Genomic DNA, 15,096 nt, shown 5'->3' with positions numbered 1-15,096 from the left:
GTTTATTTTTCACCCTGTAGCGCCATCATGTGCCACATAACGTTTTTGTCAGTGGTGGACTGCATATATGATGGTGGTCCTATCTATACTAATAAAAGGGTAATATGCTAATTAGACCAGATAGACCAGACATCTTCCAGATGTCCTTCCGGACAAAGCCATGGTGGTGGGGGCCGAGCAGAGGTGGTTAGGAGCGATCAGGCAGGCAGGCAGAGCAGTTAGGGGTGATCAGGCGGGCAGTGGAGAGTGGTTAGGGGTGATTAGGCTGGCAGGGAAGCACGGTTAGGGGCATCAGGCAGGCAGGCAGAGGTGGTTAGGGGCAATCAGGCAGGCAGGCAGAGGGGTTAGGGGTGATTAGGCAGGCAGACCTAGGCAGTTAGGGGTGACCAGGCAGGCAGGCAGAGGTGGTTAGGGGTGATCAGGCAGGCAGGCAAGTGAGTGGATAGGAGCCAGCAGTCCCAGATTGCAAGAGGGATGTCCAACTACCGGTTTAGGCCTGATACCAGGGATTGGGCCTAAACTGGCAGTTGGACATCCCCCGAGGGGTCCCAGATTGGAGAGGGTACAGTCCAGACTGAGGGACCCCCACACTGTGCACAAATTTCGTACACCAGGCCTCTAGTGAGATTATAATGGATCTGACTTTCCTGTAAGAAATGGAAGAATGTACTTCCAGAGGAATTTTTTTCTATGATGGGAGCAGTATCTGTAAGGCATGGCAATAGATTCCCTTTCACTCCAGCAACTCAGTTTTGAGCACACAGATTACTTCCCCATCAGCCAGCCACTGACCTGTTTCAGCATGTAGCCTCACCAGAGCTACACATTCAGAGGGCACTACAGCCCTCCCAGATCTCACTGGAGGGTCCTCAGAATACATTGCTGCAAATTCTTTGTTGAGGACCCGAGATCCATACAAGGACACAGGTCCCCAGGAGCTACCTTAACCAGCATTAAGTGCCACTGCAATTTGTTAGTAAAAAGCTTCCCGTGGTAGTTGAGCCAGCCTGTTCCTGCACTTGAGAAATATTTTCAGGTTGTAATGACGTAAGGAATAGATAAGTTTTATTTCTTTCATCAATTCAATGCCAAAGAGAATCCTTTGTGCCAGATAGGGTCAATGGGACCAAAAGAAAATGTCCGAAGTCGAAATATTCAGTCCTCAGCCATGCAGAGGAGTGAATCATACTCTTCTCTGTCAAGGCTGCTGTGAGGCTAGAGTGTGCTGATGCCTGAAAAACCCTTAGCTCAATGTCTGCTCCTAACTAATAAGACACATGTGTTAAAGACTGGCTCCTGTCATTATTAGTATTATCCTCACTTAGAGATAGGTGTATGTTGGTGATTGCTATTAATAAGGCATAACATGCCAACAATTAATATATTTATAGGATAGTTAATACACAGTGACACTAATGGCATCACATAATATTTTTTATTTCAATGTAGCATTTATGAAAATAGTTTTTAATATAATTTTACATCAGTTAAAAAGGAAACTTAACATGGTCTTTAAACTCTGCTTTATTTCCAAAAATAAATTTGAAAAGTCAGAGCTGCTTGAATTTAGGTTCAGATAATGCTATTTCAGGTAACAAATATAAAAATTAAAGAATAAACTTGCCCCTCATTGCTAATGATTCTAGTTAGGATTTTCCTGAAAGCAAACATCTAAAAATTGTTCCTTGTAGTCTCTTCCACACCTGGGACTAGGTGAGGCTGAGCAGAGCCACTAGGCTCTGTTTGGGTGAGGGGCAAGACAAAGCATGTGTTTATTGGCTTTGTACCACCAATGCTCTTTCAGATAATAAGTCAGTGTGACAGTGAGAGGGACTCGACCCAAAACAAACAACACTTTACCTGTTCCCAAGCTAATATGATGGGGTATTTCTGAAAAGGTTGGAGTTGTATGATCTATATATATATAAAAGCCTAATATGCAAATTGTCCCCTCAGGAGTTTGAGAGACCAGGAGTTAGATCGCTCACTATGACATGTGCTGACCACCAGGGGACGGCATGGAATGAAGGAAGGCCCTGCCGGCAGCTGGAAGGCCCCCATCGGCCCTGATCACCGGCCAGGCCTAAGGACCCTACCCGTGCATGAATTTCGTGCACCGGGCCTCTAGTATTACTAGAAGGACATATACTTTCCAGTAAACTGGCTGGAACTCAGACATCTAAATATGGCTTACCCTTCAGAGTATTTACTATGGGAGATGAAATACACATTCTCACTGAGGTGCCAGTTCCTAAAATATTCTGGAGCTGTTTTTGGAATGGTTCTCAAGATACATTTTGAAAAACTGCATAAGAATTATCAATGTGTCATTTACTCTATAGTTATATCTTATTCTAAACTAAAAATAAAATTTGCTGACTCACATTATTCTCTTCTGGTTGTCTCCCAAAATGGATCCAATTTCTAAACATGAGCCTGATCCATGCAAAGTGAAAGGTATCCTATTTCAGGTCTGTGGTCCAAGGTCATACAAGGAGGACAGTCCCTTTCCTGGGATGAGGGCTAATGGAAGCCACTGAGCAACAGAACTTTGATCCTTAGCGTAGAAAGAAGAATCACGGTTCGGTTGGGCATCCTGGGGGAAGAGAACCCAGTGCATGCGATCACTGCATCTAACACTGAGTGAAACTCAAAAGCCTAGTAAAGTCTCTGAGCCAAGACTGAAGGCAGGTCTGCTTTAAAACCAATGGCTATTCAGAACCCCACCTGAGCTCCCCCAAATTCTATTCTGCGGGCAGCTCAGTGGGGCTTGGGATCTTTTGTTCTTGTCTCTCGCTGCAAAGAGCCTCATTTATCCCTGTGTGTCTTGCAAATATGACTTCTCACTGGGGCTTGGAAGAACTGCATTGTGCTGAACATCATTCCATTCATTCATTTGCTCACTATTTTCATTGACTATTATGCTTATTAAGAGGCAGGCATCTTGGAGCTGTCTGTGTGCTTAAAGTACAATGGAGGGATAGACAAGAATTAGCAACCTCTTCATCTGTGTGAATAGAGAGACTTATGGAGAAAGGATTATTTTTTCTTTTTATCTGATCAGGTTTTTCCCCAGTTTTCCTATAATTATTATGTACTAGGAGCCCAGCGCACGATTCGAAATCGCACGGCACTGCCCACCATTGAGTTGCCGGTGCAGCTCTGCCTCCCTCTCCAGCCCTTGAAGCAGCCGCAGCTGCTGCTGATCAGGCCCTTCCCCAGTGCAGGCACGTGGAGGCCCCTGCCGTCCTGCCCCTGATGCTGTGCGTGAAACCTCCTCCTGTCAGGTCGACCTGTTATGGCGTCCTGGTTAATTAGCATATTTCTCTATTATATATATATATATATATATATATATATATATATATTGCTTGCATAATGAGAACAAACAAGTTTATGTTTTAAAGTGCCCATGATTTCAGAGGGAGCCCTGATTTGGAGTGTCTGAGGGGCCATTCTTTTTTTTTTTTTTTAATTTCAGAGAGGAAGAGGGAGGGAGAGAGAGGTAGAAACATCAATGATGAGAGAGAATCACTGATTGGCTGCCTCAAGCCTGCAATCTGGGCATGTGCCCTGACTGGGAATCAAACCAGGTTCAAAGGTCAATGCTCAACCACTGAGCCAAGCCAGCCAGGCTCTGAGGGACCATTCTTAATACAGTAGCCCACCGATGGTTTCTGCTGGTTCTACTCTATGTGCTCTTCATGTGAACCAATTTCCAAGGACAGCATGAGTCTAAGAAACTGGCTGAAGCCCGATGCGATTACCCAGTGTCTTTAAACTGACAGACTCTCAAAGACACCATACAGAGGGCATTCGTTCAGCTCCAGCTAATGCATGAAGGTGGGGGGAAGCTGAAGGTCAGACGGGCTGACTTAGTTGGGCCTCACTGTAGGTGGTAGCCACCAGGAGCTCCAGGGTCCCCACGGGCTTGCTCTAGCAGAGCCTCTCTCCATTTCTAAGTGGCCAGGAGATGGGACACTCGAGAATTGTCCCTGCATAGTCATAGGCAAACCCTGAGTTGACAGAGAGCTTGCTGGGGTGAGTGGAAGTGGTGGGGGTGGGAGGGTAGCCTTGGCATCTTAAGGAAATTAGGGGTGGGTGTTGTTTGGGGAAGATGGGACTGCACAGACAGAACCAATAACGTCCACAGCATGATCTCTGAGGATGGTAGCACACAAAGGAGTAACTAAAACTAATGTGGTTTACAAGAGACCACTTATACCTCCCTCATCTATAATAATAAAAGCATAATATGCTAATTAGATCAGACATCCTTCTGGATGAAGCCGGGGCTGTGAGGGAAGCCTGGGTCCCGGGTGCCAGAGGGAAGCCAGTGCCGGTAGCTGGGGGAAGGAAGGCCTACTCTTGCACGAATTTCGTGCATCGGGCCTCTAGTAGTAAATGAAACAGAAACAGTGCATGAGAGAAGGACATCAGTGTGCAGGCCTGGAGTGCACCTCCCTGTCAGTGGCCATGTGGCCAGAGCTCCAGGGCTAGGCGCCAGGGAGCCTGGTCATCTCCACAGGCTGGCTGTCCTCGTTCTGTTGAGAATCCATTCAGTGCTTTCTCACTGTAGCAATCAAATCTAAGCAGTGACATTGTTGCTTGACAAAATATTTAGTTATTCATTTTGAAAGAGAAGAATGGTTGTTAGAGGCTAACATACTCTGAACACTTACAAATCAAAACAACAACAAACTCTAGGCTAGCGTCACTGTTTAAACTGGTTAGGCTGTTAGTCCTAGGAGTGTCCTCGGCTTGCCTTCCGCACCCATTCCTGCCCCTGAAGTCCTTGGGTGGATGTCCCTGAACCATTCCCTTTGTTCTGTGGAGAGCCCTGGTGTCCCATCATTAGCTGTGCATCCTTAGGAACATCCTCTCTTCTACCCAATGACACACTACTGTCATTTACAAGAAATGCCACCGCAGTATGCAGGAGTCAGTGTTGGAGTTTTAAGAAGCTGTGCTGTTCACTGTGTGCTGTTTGAAAAGACAGAGCCATCATTGTTGTTGGTCTGGAACTGACTGGCGTACAGGGACCAGTCCTGGTGAGGACTTCTTTGCATTTGCCCCAGGCTACTGAGCAGCCTATATTCCAAACTTGTGTATTATCGGCAGGAGCATCGATTTCATCTGCAAGGGCTCCAGTGGAAATAAGATCAGCATGCTTAAAATATTGGCTCCGATGGAGTAAGAATCAGCAAACATAAACCACCTGTCAGAGTCCTGTCCCCTCTATTCACACCTTCAAAAAGCTCTAACTTACAGAGCACCACTTCTCTAATAAAGTATGATTACACACGCATAAACATGCTCACGCACCCACACGTCTGTATAAAAGCATCCCCACAGAAAATCCCATGGGTTTAACACTTCTAAAGTGTTCTAACGTGTTCACTGCCAAGAGCATCTGAGCACCATTGGATCCTGTGCCGCGGTCTTGCAGCTCCTCCGGCTTCCTGGGCTGGCAGCCGGGGATGTAGACATGCGTGATCTCAGGCAACGTCTGCAAATGTGCTTGTTATCCCTGAGCTGCTGCTCTTGGTCTGTTTCCCAGCAAACTGCCTCTCTCTGTTTCAAGTTCGGGGCCATAATGTAATTCTGCACAACGGAGACTTGCATTACTGGGCAGCAGTGTAAATTTCTAACCGATGGGAAGTTGTAACAGGAGGAGTTCTACAAAAAACTTTATTTCAATAAGCCAAGTTCACAACAGTATACAGCACTTCGCAAAATTCTTTCCCTCTCCTTACCCCACCCCCAAGTCACTAAAGTTCCTATTACTTTGTCCTAGCTCCGTGGTCGGCAAACTGTGGCTCGAGAGCCACATGCAGCTCTTTGGCCCCTTGAGTGTGGCTCTTCCACAAAATACCACGGCCTGGGCGAGTCCTATTTTGAAGAAGTGGCGTTAGAAGAAGTTTAAGTTGAAAAAATTTGGCTCTCAAAAGAAATTTCGATCGTTGTACTGTTGACATTTGGCTCTGCTGACTAATGAGTTTGCCAACCACTGCCCTAGCTGGTTTGGCTCAGTAGATAGAGCGTCGGCCTGTGGACCGAAGGGTTCAATTCTGGTCAAGGGCACATGCCCGAGTTGTGGGCTCGATCCCCAGTGGGGGACTTGCAAGAGGCAGCCAATCCATGATTCTCTCTCATTGTGGATGTTTCTATCTCTCTCTCCCTCTCCCTTCCTCTCTGAAATCAATAACAATACATTTTAAAAAACAAAGTCCCCATTACTGTAAGAATGCAGCACAATGGAAAACCTAATAGATTCAAGTGATGCAATTCGACCGCAGGTGGTCACAATAAAAGGAGTCGCAGTGTTCAATTCAGAGTATAGATCGTGGAGCTACGTTTTAATTAACTGCACATGTCTACGTGTCTCTACACTCCATTTGAGCCCAAGCGATTTTTAGGACTCCAGTTAATTTTGTAGGTAGAAAAAAACCAGCAAGTTTTCTGAAGTGAATGGGAGTTAGTGTTAATGCCCTAATGCCCTGCAGCATGCATCCAAAGTGGGTTTTCCCGGAGCAAGCCACAGTGGGAGCCTTTACCTGGGTGCTTTTCCCATGGCCTTCTCAGCGGGAAAAGCTAATAGACAAAGGTAAGGTTTAAAGAACAATTTAAAAAATGGAAGACTCACTGGGCCATACAAGATTTAACGCCAAATGTTTTCTACAATATACAAGTGTTATAAACATATGCAAAGAGAGGTGTTTTGTGCTGGGAAGGCTGGGGGGGAGGTCTGGGGTGTGGTTTTGTGGCAGGAACACAAAGACTGGAAAGGAGGTAGTTGGATTTGTGTTTCAGAGGATTTGAGCTGCAAAGGGGCCAGAGGATCTTTGGGACAGGGAGCTGCAGGTGGCTGGGTGTCTCCAGGCTTGTGTCCTCTCTCCCACTAACCTGTTTGACTTCTCTTTGTGTTTTAAAAAAAAAACCACCACACTGGAATCTGCAGGCCAGCAGTGGTAATTCTTATTTAAATGAATGAAAGGTGTTTTCCCTTGGCTAATAATTTCCTAAAGCTCAGGCCCCCATTCTGATGACAACACTTTCTGTTTTTCATGGAAGGGTACAGCAAAGAGGCGGGGAGATACCAGGCCCCACTGTGAGCTACTATGTACACAAATGTAACCCTCACAAAAGGCCTACTGTGTACACACATTTAACCTTCACAAAAGGATTGCTGGTACCCAGTGTGGACTGTAGACCTGTAAAATGTCTCCATTTTACAGATGATGAAACTGAGGCTCAGAAAATAAGTGGCTGGAAGACCATAGCAGGAAGAGCAGGAACGCACCTCAGATCCCCACATGGGTTTCACCCTCTCTGCTGCCTTCTGGCAGGAGTGGGGAGATGGGAGGGGCCTGGCCCTTTCCAGGAGCCAACAGGGGAGTGTCAGATGTTGCCACTGGCTGCACTGCCAAGGACTGGAGTTTCAAGTTTTCAGATGCCTCAGCCTCTGTGGTTGGCTCCAGTCTAGGTTCCAGATGTTTCTGGATCTAGCAGACTCCACCCTGCAAGCTTCTGCTCGTCTTCATTGTTTGGTTGGTGTCTGATGTCTATTCTCCAAGTGGGGTTGGTGTGAACACTTTCTCCAGCTCACCACTGGAAAAGAACTCTGAGCTCAAGTAGGGTGGCCAGCTCTCCATATATATATGAAAATAGGGTTTATGTATGTTTTATATATATATATATATATATATATATATATATATATATATATGATATGTATTATGGTATCTGTGTGTATCTATAGTTATATATGTATGTTATATATGTGAATATATGCTAAGTGTATTATTTTATGTATGTGTGCATTGTATGTGTATATATGGTATATGTAGAAGGTAAATGTATACTCACTACATACACTGAGTGGCCAGATTATTATGATCTCTGAATGCATATTAGAGGCCCGGTGCATGAATTCATGCATGGGTGGGGTCCGGCCAGCCTGGCCAGGGGGAGGGGACATGAGCAGTTGGCCAGCTTGCCTGCTGGTCCAACTCCTGGTCGAGGGGACAATTTGCATATTAGCCTTTTATTATATAGGATATACACTGAGTGGACAGATTATTATGCATTCAGAGATCATAATAATCTGGCCACTCAGTGTAGATATATATATATAAATATACACAGGTGCTATTACTTTATTATAAAGATATGAAAATTGGTGTTTGTTTATTCTGTATTATTTTCTTTTCCGTTTCATAAGTACTGCCAATTAAACAAATAAACTAGGACTCTCTAACAGTGGCAACTGTAACAGTAGAGTACAGTAGCTAACAGTAGTAATTAATAATAGGACTAGGTAAACAAATATATATGTAAGGAAAACATAATATTTTTATGATGTTTCTTTTGTCATCGACACGGCAGTTCACTTTAGCTTGGATATCCTTCTGGGATAGTTGACTGTCCTAGGCTCGGTGAGGATGCATGAGGGACAGCAGTCAATGAGGGTAGGCCACAGCATCCTCCCCTGCCAACCCCCTCCCAGCCCCTCAGCGTACTTCTGCGATCTTTGGAGAACCGAGTTCCCCCAAAAAGGATTCCTGACTCAAGTGCACTTAGGAATCAGTTTGTGCTCACGGTGCCTCTGAGAGAGTCAAGGCTCAGACCAAGACCAGAGAATCAGCTTGTTTGTTTAGCCCGGAGTCTCCCCAGGATGGCATTGGATTTATAGAACTGTTTTGCCCCTTAGGCACTTATTACTAAATAGCTAACAGGCCCGACCTGATCCCCCTTTTTCCTCTTCAGCCCTACTGGCCTCTGGCAGTTTATGTGTTGGGTCTACTGCCTAGATTGCTTTCCCCAGTATCTGCAAGGATCTACCCTCACTTCCGTCTTTACTCAAATGCCATCCCACGTCAGCCCTCTTTTATCACTCACCCCTTTTCTAGTCCTAAGCGTGTGTCTTCGCCCAACATACTATGTATCTGACTTGGTGAGCTATTTCTTATCTGTCTGGAGAGGAGACCAGAGCTCTTTGTGGGTGGGCGTTCTGTCTGGTGAGCTCACTGCTGCATCCCTAGGCCTAGCACAGTGCCCGGTACAGAGTGGTGACTCCTGGAAGGGAAACAGATGGAGAAGGCCGTGTGCCTGGGGAGCTCTGGGAAGGGACAGGACACAGCAGATGGGAGGCCTCTCATTAAGCCTTTCTGGTCTCTCCCCTAAAGTGACCTTGGGTTCTCTCTGCCCCACATTCACTCAACAAACATTAAGCACTGACACCCAAGAACACCAGACCGTGAACTGGGCAGCAGCAAGACACTGGTGGGAGCAAGAGTGTCTGTCTTCAGGGAGGTACCTCCTGGCGGGCACATGTAAGGGGGCAGCGAGAGGAGCGTGGAGCAGCAGGACCTCACGGATCAGCTGCAGCCTTGCCACTTGGCAAAAGGTTTGCTCAGCTTTGTTTTCTTCCCCCCTAAACATGAATGTGCGAAAAAGCCACTCAATCGCCAGAAGAGGGTTCAGAGCAGATAAATGCTAAAGAAAAGAAGATGCTTTACATTTCCTTTTCCGCTGCAAACCAGCCTTACTATCAGCTGCTCAGCATAGATTCAAATCCCCTGAACGGCCCCCCAAAATCACCAGGATCTTAATTTTTAAAATAACCGGAGTGTCATTTGACCCTCAGCACATTTGTCTGGAATAAATTCTTCAAGAAACCCAACATGTGCATGCGTCTGAGCACATAATCATGGAAGTGCAGAAAGCACAAACAGCCATTTCAACGGTTATACGGGGTTTAAACGGCATCAGGTGGTGCATTAAATGCTGAAAACAAAACCTTGGGAACCCGGGATGCGGCGCAGCTCCCAATTCACGGATTCCTTCAACCAAAGAATTCTCAGCAGACGGAAGCAAACCCACAAACTCTGAGCAAGGGGTCTTTCGGGGCGCGGGTTCGTTTTATGTCAGGTGCCGGACACTGAGATGCTCTGAGACATTTGAAACCTGCACAAAACACATCGAGCCTTTGTCCAGACCAACCGGAGTCCTCTCCTGTGGCCACAGACATGGCCCCGCTTCCCTCAACCCGGTGCAGCTGTCAGTTCATTGGGAAAAACAGGAAAAGCCTTTCGTGAAATACCCCCAGGCCCATGAAGTTACAAATGAAATATTTCACCATTTTCCATTAAAAAAAAAATAAAGCTCAGTAGCTCAAGTCCTTCGCATGGTCTAGAGCTCAACAGAGGAAAGCGATGCGACTGAACAGAAGCCGAGCTGGCGATGCACAAAAATAACTCACCTGGCTGCTGTCCTCCTTCCTTAGGAAAAGGGAGAACCACCGGGAGCGATGACGTACGCCTAGAAATCCTGGAAAGCTCCAACTTATTTACACTCATGAGGCAAAGCATGCGGCTCAGCACTCAGGGAGGTGGTGCCATGTGAGTTCTCCCCCCCTCGGGTCTCCTTCTCCCACTGGAGCTTCCATATGTTATCAATTAGGAGCCACCAAGTTTAATTCAGCGGAGGGAGCAATTGCATTCACACGCGCCTTGCCTTTCTCTTTCCTCCCTCGTTAGCAGACTTTTCAGAGAGCAGGGTGGTGAACCCGTGGCTGGGAGGTCAGTGTGCACACAGTGAAAGGCTCAAATGGGAGCTGTTTCTGCAGCAGATCTCCCTTTGGAGACAGTCAGGTGGAAGGGGGGACGCCTCAATGGTTAGTATCCAGTCGTGTAACCTTGAGTATGCATTTTCACATAAAGGGGAAACATTTGTATTTTGGCAAAGAAAAGACGTGTGTTACTCCTTGGCTTTTAGGACAAATATGAGGGAGTCAAGATCAAAATCATGTCTGCAGTCTTGGATTGTCCCCTTCCTCCACCCCCCCACACACACATACACACACACACACACACACACACACACACACACTCGCACAGCTGCACATCTCCCTGCTTGGACTACAGAGTACCTGGTGAACAGAAGACTTCTCTTCCTTCCTAGGTACATGTACAGTGAGTGAAAAATACTCCTTATAAATCCTGTTATAGGAAAGGTCCATACCATGGGCTCCATTGCCTTAAACAGGCTGTCTCTTCAGTTTCCAGGAAGAAGCTTTTAGTTGGCAACCCCAGTGCCCATTCATGGAATGATGGAGCCACTGATGGAGACAGGAGGGGGATGAAGAGAAGCTGATGGGAGCTTCCGCTGCCATGAGGCGGGATTAGATGCGAAATTTGGTTTGTGCTCATTCATTCATTCCAAAGATCCATTTTATTCACCAACCCTGTGCCAGGCACCGAACTAGTAAAGGGGGTGAAAGAAAGCCCAAGAAAGACAATAACTTCCTGAATAAGAGAACGTCGGGCTGTGGCAAGTGCCAGGAAGGAAATAGGCAGGGGACAGGTTAACACAAGGGGCCTAGTTTACAGAGGGGCAGGCAGGGTCCTCTGAGGAATCACAACTGAACTTTTAAGACTCTCAGATGAGAAGTTAGCCCCTTAAAGGTGGAATGTCAAGGGGGAAATGGTCTATGAAGAAGAGGCAGCATGATCCTGGACCCTGGGAGCAGGGTGAGAAGAGCTTGTATGTTCTACAACAGAGTGAGAGTAGAGAGAATGGGGAGCCCCAGGGTCAGGAGGCAGGGCGGGGAGGAGACACATCTATGGGCCAAGATATAGCATGTTTTAGTTTGTTATAACTGCAATGGAAGATCACTGGAAAAGTTTAAGCAGTGGAATGACACTGAGTATATCCATTTTTCAAAGATCACTTTCTTAAAAAAATGGGAATAACATGAAGGAAGTGAGAGCACGTGGGCAGCCACTGTGAATCTATGGGAGTGGTCCAGATGAAGGGCCCGGGAGGTGGGGTGCATGGACAGACTCCATTGTGATTCCAAACTGGCCGGTCTTTCTCTTCCCTCCTTGACCTCCTGCTTCTCATGGAGCATCTACCCTCTGGAACTCAGACAGCTGGCAAGCAGTCTCCAATGCATTTTTTCATTTTTGAAAATAAAAACTCCAAAAGGTTAGTGCTTGCAATTCTGATTCTGAAACGTATCAAAAGTCTTTTCAAATATCTGGCCAACCATAGCTTTTCTTACCTGTTTTCCAGTTAGTAACACTGAAAGTTACCTGTGAAAGTAGAGACTCTGGAATTTAACATATCTAAGAATTTCTGGAGGGCATTTGTTGAAAAGGCAGGCCCCTGGGCCCACTCCCTAGATTCAGTCTCAGGTGGTCTGCAGTGGAGTTCAGGAATTTGCTTTGTATGGAGAACCTCAAGAAATGGAAATATGGCGTTTGGGGCATTCTTGGAGAAACTGTGTTAAAGCTGGCCGCTGATCCTGCCTCCGGCCTCCTGCTAGACTAACATGGCACTCTTTTATGTGCCTGCTTCTACACCTGGATAGATTGCTTTTCAACTGAGGCAATGTCAGGATAGCTTAGGTGGTGCTACAGTAAAAAGAATCCCCCAAATTTTAGGGAGATTACAAGGACAGGGTTCACACCTAGGGGTTTACCTATCCATTCTGGGTTGGGGGTGGAGGGCTCTGTTCCACGCTGTCCTAGGTCAGGATCCTGATGGTGCTCTACCCTCTCTGGAACTCAGCGCTGCAGTGTTAGGGAAGGAGAAATGCAGAATCTGGGATTGGCTGCGCCTCCTCCCAGCTGTTTCATGAGTCACTTCCATTCATGGTTCATTGTCCAACCTAACGCTATGGGGTGTGAAAATACAATCGTCTGGTGAATCAGGAAGGAGAGGGAAATGGATGCTGGAACCATCCCCAACGTCTGCTCCAGGGGACACAAGAGGGGAAGAAATCAGGCCTAGAAAACAAGGTTCCTAAGCTCTTGAGGAGTTCTGAGCATCTCTGAACTGTGGAGGTACTAAAATCATATTAAAACAGTGGTAATCATTTCCAAACTTCCCAAACACTTCTTTAGAGAAATTTCTTAATCTTTGCTAAGTGTTTTATTATCTGCTATGGCTAATTGAATAATAATTAATGTATATTAACAGAAAATCTCCGAGTTGAAGTTTCTTTAAATAACTAACAGTTTATGAGACTAGGAACACTGCATAGGAATAACAGAGCATATGTTGACCAAGTTGCTCCCACTTCTCATGTTGGAAGGTTAAGGTACTCAGTTCCACAGTTTCCTGACCAGGTACTTAGTGAGGGCCTTGGAGCATCCGTCTCCTCTTCTCCCGCCCCATCCGCAATCAACCTGCTCTACTGCCCTGGCTGACTCCCGCCACCTCATTCATTTCCCTGCATCTGTTTCCGCCTCTGTACAATTCCATGGAGAGGGACAGTTGATCACTAATGCCCCTCTCAGAAGAACCTGGAAGCTTCAGTCCTGATGTGATCAAATAGAATGGAGAGTCACTCGCTGAATAGAAGGATCACAATACAGTACACACACTAGTGTGTTAAGTTTCTGAGAAATAGTCTGCAATACAACTTACTGCGGAGGAGCAAGCATGGCCCACACCACACTAGGTGCTAAAATTTCATGATGGAACGAGTCTGAAGAGGTGCTTTACTACCTTTTCCACTTAATAGATGTGTGCCTGTGAGAAGCTGCTTAATCCTCAGATCCCTCATGGGCAAATGGGTTCTAATTTACTTCTAAGGCTCTAATGAGAATAACATGAGATAATGTGACAACTTAGCATCACATCTAAGACATGCTGGTAGTTGTTTCATGAACGTGAAATGAATGAGATGCTCAATGAGCGAAAGATTCTACCATTATTACTATTCGCATAACTTTGTACATTGGTGTGTACTTGGCCACGTTCAATTCTGCCTGCTTCTGACAACTTAAAAAAAGTTTTTGGAGATTCCTTCCATTTAGAGAAGAATCCTTTGACAGATTTCATTTCTTCCCCCAACGAAAACTCTCAAGCAGCTGACACATGAAACGTTAATTCAGTGAGCTGCTTGGGCCCATCAGGCCTTGCCTGCCATCCCACCTGCCATGACACTGTGAACCCAGTCTCCTCATTTTCATATCCTCACACCTCAAACTGCTGCTCCAAAACCCAGCTCTCAGCGCTGTCCCAAAGCCCCGAGGCCAAGGGAACACGTGCAGCAAATGGCTTGGCTCCCATTTTACACATGAGAGAGTGGAGGCAAACTCTTATGCAGATGGGTCTCAGGTATTGGACGAAGGGGTTCCAAAAGGCTGCGGGGGCCCTTGTCTGTCTGGTTTTTCCTTCTCCCGGGTTTCTGCCAAAGCTAGGGGGCATGAGCTAAGCACATGAGAGAAACCCTCTCGTTCAGAACCGAACGTGCAGGCTCTGAGCCTGTGGTCCTCACAGTTCTGCTCGTGTATAGCCCTGCAGAAGCCCATGGAACTCTGTCATTGCATAGGACAAAGGGGAAATGTGACATTTTCAACATGGCAGTGCCCTCCCTGAGTTAAGAATCTATTCAGTTCCTCTGGAGCACGCTTAACTTTTTTATTCCTTCCCCGGTGCATCTTCTGGTCTGACCACACCATGAAACTCCTCAAGGATGGGGGAATGGAGTGATGCCGAGTCACCAAATTGTCCAAATGTGTTTCCTGATTATTGAATTGTGGCCAGGCATTTTTCTCTACCGCTTGCCCTTCTAAAAGTCCTTGATCAAAATAGGCAGGATGTGGCTTCAAAACATAGCACTTTCAAAACGGAAAGAATGCAATTCCAACAGCCTTGTCTCTTTGAACTCAATGGGCTGTGTGCTACTTCTAATAGAACAGCTGAAGTCTTTTTTTCTAACTTTTATTGGTTACCGTTTAGGTAAGAGTGAAATTGCTGTGTCTAACTGAGACATGTTTATATATGCAGGCAGCAGATAAAAGCATGAAGATGAAGATGAACTTGAGGACACTTCTGTTCTTAAGTACAACACTCAGTCTGCTTCTCCTTGTGAGCTGGGCTGCAAGAGGGCAGAGGTGGACTCTGAGACTTTAGTTCAAGTGCCATTCTGTCACTTACTTTCTCTGGGGTCTTAGTTAAAGGGCTTAATCTCCTTGCAAATCGTAACCTCTAAAATGGGACAACTACCCCCTTAGGTTCATTGTGATAACATTTAAAGAGTAAGTAGCACAGGATTTGAATGTGATAGGTTAGAAAAAA

The sequence above is a fragment of the Eptesicus fuscus genome, chromosome 19 (assembly GCF_027574615.1).
Source record: "Eptesicus fuscus isolate TK198812 chromosome 19, DD_ASM_mEF_20220401, whole genome shotgun sequence".
In the NCBI taxonomy this organism is placed as follows: domain Eukaryota; kingdom Metazoa; phylum Chordata; class Mammalia; order Chiroptera; family Vespertilionidae; genus Eptesicus; species Eptesicus fuscus.
This window is presented reverse-complemented; position numbering follows the sequence as displayed.